The following is a 7,854-nucleotide window of genomic DNA, read 5'->3' on the forward strand; positions in this document are numbered from 1 at the left end:
CCAACCCACATGTTCTCAGTAGAGGTCGAGAATGCCGTGAAAGTAAAGAATAAAGCGCAAATAGTTAATTTCATTTGGAGACATTGAAAAGAAAACTACTTTCATTCGCAGTATTCATCGCTCGCCTTATATAAACTTCTTCTGAAAACCAATGGCTCAACTTTCTAAAATCTAAAACCTTCTTTAGAAGCATCAATTAATTATCCAAAATCCTAAACCCATATTTTACTTTATATATGCCTTAAAAGTTTTCCTAGACTGTATGAATGACTAATTTGTTCCAAGCATAGGTTCATTAAGTCTATACCGAACCAGCTTAATCTTTCATACTTTACTAAACCTCAAACACAAACCAATCACGGCCTTAGGCCCAAGCAATTCAATCAACACCCAATTCACTACAACCCAGCCAATCAGATACAAACACAAGTAAAGAGATTCAAACACAATCAAGAGCAATTAGATCAAGTATAGCAATTAGCAGTTAAACAGAATTATTCACATAGGCAAACCAATTACAATATACACACCCAAACAATGTCACATAGATGCATATGATGAATGTCTAGTCCTAGTACAGGCCATGAGCTCATGTGTCAGTTGGCTGCCCGCAATCCCGACATTTATCCGGTCACGAGTAATCCCGATTTTCCGAACACGATTTTCCGTTCCAAAATAAATGCGCATATGATAATAGCCTCTCATTTGAGACAGCCTCTGCTTACTGCAGGAAAATATATATATACTCTGCTCTGGTCTGGGGAAGTGGAAAATGGTTGTAGGTAACTTAGTTTCCCTACAGAGGCTCTGGGTTGTATTAAGCAACTAATATATATTAAATATAGCTCTGGGTTGCATCAAGCAACTAATATATATATAAATATAGCTCTGGGTTGCATCAAGCAACTAATATATATAAATATAGCTCTAGTTTGCATCAAGCAACTAATATATATATATATATATACACACAAATATCTCTTTACTCTGCTATGGTTTCTCTTTTCTCTGCATCTCTTTACTCTACTCTAGTTGTTCTATTCTCTGCATCTCTTTACTTTTCTCTGAATACTCTTTCATCTATATCTATATTACTCTTTTTCTCTTTATCTCTTTACTCATTTGTAATTGTAAATATGCAAGCGGGACAAATCCCATGTCCTTGCTAGCAACTTTATAAACCAAATATATTTTCTCAAAAGAATCAGTAAAGTTATTATTGTTAAACAAGTCTCAAGTATTCATTTTGATTAAGTCCTTTAACTTTTATAAAAATTTGGACATAATCTCCTTTAAAAATAGGACTTAGCCACCCTTACGGGTTCCTTCTTTCTCAACATTTCATCAGCCTCTTTCAGCAGTTGCCACAACAATATATATTCTCAAAAACATTTGATAATAGTATAGAAAATCTATTTCTTAAATTTCATATCCAAAATAATTGTCAACACAACCTGGCAGCCTGATTTACATTTTGTTTTTAAAATATCAAATAAATTCAGAATCACGCAAAATTTATATCCATGCGACCGTCTCGGATTAAGCTTTCTATTAAACTAAAAATGATAATTTTTCGCTGAATCTAGCTTCGGGAATATAAGCAAAACTGTGACTGTTCTGCAGTGTTTTAAAACCAGAAGACAGCAGCACCATACAACATTTGAAATTTCATATAAAATCCAAATTAAATCCAACCACATTTAAAATTAATTTGGTTAAACATAACTCATCTAAATTTCTTTCTCAATTGGTTCCAGGGTCATACCATTTTTAATGAAGGGGTTACGTAGCTTGGAAGTTAGGTAATTTTCTGCAGAATTCTGTTTTACAAATCATTGAACACAACCTCTTCCAAGTCCCATAACTTACTTATTAAAACATGAAAAACCCTGAAATTTGAATCATATATACTAAACATACTCAAATTTCACCTCCAATTGGTTGCATCTCAATATCATTCCAGAATTAAAAATTATAAAGTCTCAAAGTTACTGACTTAGAAAACAAAACCTGACTTTTACTGCATAATACATCTTATTTTAAAAATTCATATCTTTAAAACCACAACTCTAACAATTCTAACTTTTTATGAAATTAAAGTACTAGGACCAGAGTTCATTTAAAATTTTTTCCATTTCAAAATTCAAGATGGAGAATTTTTAATAGAGGAAACAAGTTGCTGCTGTGTTAAACGTTCTGCAGAAAAACCAGATTTGACATCAATAATTCAAAAATTCACCATAAATCATAAACTTAATGAAAAGTCTCAAATTCACCAGTCCATCTCCCTATATTCCCAAGCTTGATCCGGACTTGGTTCCACGCAATTTCGATAATCACATAACTGGTTATAGCTTTTTCAAAGTTGCTAACTTAGTTTAGAAATTATGCAGAAAATAAGATTTTAGCATTCAATTTTGAAAAAATCATAACTAATTCTCTAGTTGATACAAAACCTTCAAAATTGAGTTTTCATAATTACACTTAATATAATTTACTTAACACTTAAATTCATATCATTTCAGTCACTATAGAGTCACTGAATCACTTTCAAAGTTGCCGTTTAATTTCAAGAGAACATGATTTTCAGCAAACCATTTAGTATTCAAAATCCAACCCTTCAATACCCCTCAAAACCAATTCCAAATCAACCACCAACCAAGTTCATTAACATTACAATAAACAAAATAACATCTCAACGGCAACAAACCCAACATAACTCATTAAAATTCAGGAATTCTCAACAATTAGTCATCAAACAGTTGCCAATCCACACAATAAATCAATATCATTAATCAACAATTCCAAATCACAATCTCAACCATTTCAATCATAATTTTAGCCACAATTCAATATTCACATAGTCAATCAATTACTCACAGCTATTGAATCTATTTGCAGTTATTCAATAAACCTTGTAGGCATTCTTAAATTAAAATCATTTTAAACCCCCTACCTCGATGTCGCAATTGCATAATTTAACGTAACAATTCCCTTCCCTTTTAGTTTCATGGCAGCAGCAGTGACTGTCACGCAACCAGAATGGCAAGGCAGCAACCGGAACAACAGCATTGTTAATCTTCACGGCAGTGACCGGGGTTGTAACCAAACACAGGATTCAAATTGGATGGAAATTAAGAGCAATCACAGCCCTGGAGATCTCAAGAAAAGGCACATACCGGGATCGACTCAGAACAAGTATAGCAGTGACAAAAAATGTATAAATAGATAATGATCAAGGAAAAGATCAATCCAAAATTAAAGTAGCATCAGACTCACCAATAGCAACTCTAACAGATTCATAATAGCATCAACGCTGGTACTCCAAATAATAGCAGTAGAGAAACAGGGGCAGGAAGGGGCATGAACGACGGGGACGACTAGGATCCAGATTGACGATGGCGACAACAATACAAAACATGAACATACACTATTGTATTCAGAATTAAAATATAGTAGAGAAATAAAATCAGGAAGCAGAGCACGAGCAAGAGTGTTACAGTTTCAAAAATGGAATTGGGAATGCAGGGGAAGCTGCTGTCGGGCAATATCACTGGCGCTTCCCTTCAAGTCTGATGGTGATTAAACTGTGACAGCGAGCTCCCTTCGACGGCAGTGCTAACGGCGGTGCGCGGCGTTAGCAGGGATGACTCCATCGCGGTGATGAAGATAGCTTCTTCTCGGTTAGCGGCTTGCAGCTCAGTTTCCTCCCAACATCGTTTCTCCTCTCCTCTTCGTGGTTCTGTTTCCGACGGCGGCGACGGGTTGGCTGCGATGAAACCCCTGGCGGCAAGACGCGATGGCTCTCAACGCACGACTCCTCTCCTCTCTATAAACGGTGGCGGCAACGCATGGAGGACGGCGGCGAGCTTGGCGCAACGGTGGCGCGGTAGCAACGCAACTGGACGGCATAGAGTGCAGCTTCTTCCCCTCCGATTCCAAGCTCTCTCTTCTTCCTCAGCTCTCACAGAAGCTCTCCTCTCCTCCGTGTGTGTATGTCTTCGTTTTGGGAGAAAAGGGGGGTAAGGGTTTGTGAATTAGGGAAATTAGGTTTAGAAATTAGGATTTTATAAAAGAATATAGATAGATATGAATAGATATTTTGATAAAATTGGAAGGTAGAGTAATTTTAAAATCAAATATACTCTCTTAAAAATATTTAAGAACATTATTTATCAACATATTGCTAAGTTCAATTAATTATTTCTAATTTAAATTATAAAATAAGCATATTAATCACATTTTTATAAAATATAGTTTAAACTTAATACTAATTATTCATATTAAATGATATAACTTTTTATTATTTTTCTATCGCTGAAACTTTAATTTCAATTTACAAAATATCTAACTATAATATAATTACTTAAAAACTTTAAGTATTTATAAAAATCTATTTAATCATTCCTAATAAATTAATCTCTAAAACTCAAACTAATAAAATAAACCATAATTCATTCATAATAGAAATTACTTAAATCAAATTATATAATACTTCTATTTACTAAATTTTATTTCCAAAGCATATGAAATAACCAATTATAAAAATTACATAAGAATATTAATCAACTAAAACTCCAAATATTAATAAAATAAATCGTAACCTTTTCAGAATAAAAGTTACTTGAATTAAATTATACAAATTCTTTCTTATTTTTCCATTACTAAAATTATACAAAATATTCTATTATAATAAAATTACTTAAAAATATTAATTGATTCAAAATAAAACTATCTCCGAATCTATTTAATTATTTCTAACAAAATAATTTCTAAAATTACAAAATTTAAACTTAACAAGATAAAATCACAATTTATTTATATTTAGGTTTTCAAAAATACGGGATGTTACATTCTATACAACTTACAAAAATTTTCGCCCTCGAAAATTGATATAAGATGGAGATAAGATTCATATTCACATCCCCTTTTGAATATTTTAAAGATACCAAGAAAAGCATATCACATAAACATAGAAGAAAATATATTAGGTGATACAAAAGTTGATAAAAATAGCTTGATGCAAACCAAATTTCAAAATCCAAAATCAAATAGGCACAATATTCGTTCAGAACTCTTAATAAAGCATGATCACTTTTCGTCGCCTCGAAACTCCACAACTCCTTATAACTTCGTATATTGACCAGATTCACTTTCCGTACACACAAATCGCGTCCCTAAGAACTATCGTATAAGCAATACGAAACTTGAGAAGAGAAGGACAAATGGCACAACGGTATTTACGAAAAATCAGGAGAATACTTCGGTTCACAGTTGGAGAAGGATGGTATTTCGCAAGGATTTGAAAGAATACGTAAGATTATCAACAAACAAGGATGTATATAAGCAATGAAATATATCATAAGGAGAGTTAATTTTGAAAGTTTAGGAAGAAATTTTGAATCGAAGAGTTTCGGTATGAACATTATTAAGAAAAATAGAACAACAATTTAAAACAACTTCAACTTGAAATAGAGGAAAATAGTTTATCTTTTTCAAAAGAATATATATAAATCTAACATTTTCCAAAAGTACTAAACTTAGTATAAATAATATGTTATATCGATTTAATAAACAAATCATGCAGGGTTTGTAAATTAAAGCTTGTTTGATGTTAAGCGCGAAATATTTTCTTTAAAAGTCTTGGAGGATACTTAAGTACATAGCTATAGAATTATAGTAAAGTTGGCAGAAAATCAGCTTCTATTTAAAGAATAAATTCTGAAATAAAATTTTCTATAAATCAATAAAAGATAAGTGGTATATCACAGATAAACAAGATTAAACTACATAAAGAAGCTTCATAGTTTATGTAAGAAAGTCTAGGTTGAATTAAAAATAATCCCATCAAAATTTAAGTAAGGGTTGTGGATACAGTCAAGTAAGAAAAGATTTAAATTGAAATTTTTCTCGAAGAGAATTTGAAACAAGTACTCAAGAAGGAAATTACAAGAAATGATATGTTGCACCAAAATAAATCCAAGTTCAAAGCAAGGAGCATAGAGTTGCTAAGGTATAGGATAAATGTTTCAAAAGATTCAAACAACAACTAGATACAGAGTCAAGCAAGGATATGCACGAATGATAATGCAAGGTTAGCAAGAAAGAGATCAAAAACTAGAAATTCGAATACAAGTAGTAGAGAAAGAGATAATGCTAAGCATGAATAAAGAGCATATGTCAAAACGGAACTAATCTCTACAATTTAGTCTCTAACGTCCCCAAAACCTCGTAACTCGCGTTAATCTATCACTTCTATTTCGTCTATGATAACCCATTAGTGTTCCATATACATAAATCATTAGTATTAAGTTGCCCAAACTTGATACCATGAGATATGCAACGGTAAACTAATAGCGTTAATCATCAGACAGTCATGCATATAAAACACAAACTCTTATCATCAGAACAAGTTATAAAGCATGACAGACACTCAAAGTATGCAATGAAGCATAGTCAGTCCACTCCCAAGGCTCTACAGGAAGGAGTGCTCTGATACCATATTGTAACGTCCCGTCCAGAAAAATACCTTGCTTAAGTCAGGTTATTTCCACTAGAAAGAACATTACGTAACCTTCTCTAGTATTAACTACTTAATTATCAAGCCTTTGTATCGAGTTCGCGTTTCAGTTTTAAGAAACTTCCAGAAAATTTTGTTTTTTATTCATTAAAGTCATAATTCAAACATTCAAAAATAATAATAATCACATAAATATTATTGATAATAATTCTTATACAAAAGAGACCAAATAAAACTCAAATACAATATACTAAACCTACCTCTCTATGTAAAATAAAATCTCAAAGGACAATAGCGAGGGGACTCTGTGAAAGCAATTAAGACCATAAAGAAAGCCTACTGATCGCTCGCAGCTTCAAATTGCGTCTTCAAACCTGTCGCTGAAAGGGTGAAAAATCTGGGGTGAGAACCAAACTACATGTTCTCAGTAGAGGTCGAGAATGCCATGAAAGTGAAGAATAAAGCGCAAATAGTTAATTTCATTTAGAGACATTGAAAAGAAAACTACTTTCATTCGCAGTATTCATCGCTCGCCTTATATAAACTTCTTCTGAAAACCAATGGCTCAACTTTCAAAAATCTAAAACCTTCTTTAGAAGCATCAATTAATTATCCAAAATCCTAAACCCATATTTTACCTTATATATGCCTTAAAAGTTTTCCTAGACTGTATGAATGACTAATTTGTTCCAAGCATAGGTTCATTAAGTCTATACCGAACCAGCTTAATCTTTCATACTTTACTAAACCTCAAACACAAACCAATCACGGCCTTAGGCCCAAGCAATTCAATCAACACCCAATTCACTACAAGCCAGCTAATCAGATACAAACACAATCAAGAGCAATTACATCAAGTATAGCAATTAGCAGTTAAACAGAATTATTCACATAGGCAAACCAATTACAATATACACACCCAAACAATGTTACATAGATGCATATGATGAATGTCTAGTCCTAGTACAGGCCATGAGCTCATGTGTCGGTTGGCTGCCCGCAATCCCGACATTTATCCGATCACGAGTAATCCCGATTTCCCGAACACGATTTTCCGTTCCTAAATAAATGCGCATATGATAATAGCCGCTCATTTGAGACAGCCTCTGCTTACTGCAGGAAAATATATATATAATCTGCTCTGCTCTGGGGAAGCGGAAAATGGCTGTAGGTAACTTAGTTTCCCTACAGAGGCTATGGGTTGCATTAAGCAACCAATATATATTAAATATAGCTCTGGGTTGCATCAAGCAACTAATATATATAAATATAGCTCTGGGTTGCATCAAGCAACTAATATATATATATACAAATATCTCTTTACTCTGCTTTGG

This window comes from Arachis hypogaea, chromosome 18 (genome assembly GCF_003086295.3).
Source record: "Arachis hypogaea cultivar Tifrunner chromosome 18, arahy.Tifrunner.gnm2.J5K5, whole genome shotgun sequence".
Classification (NCBI taxonomy): domain Eukaryota; kingdom Viridiplantae; phylum Streptophyta; class Magnoliopsida; order Fabales; family Fabaceae; genus Arachis; species Arachis hypogaea.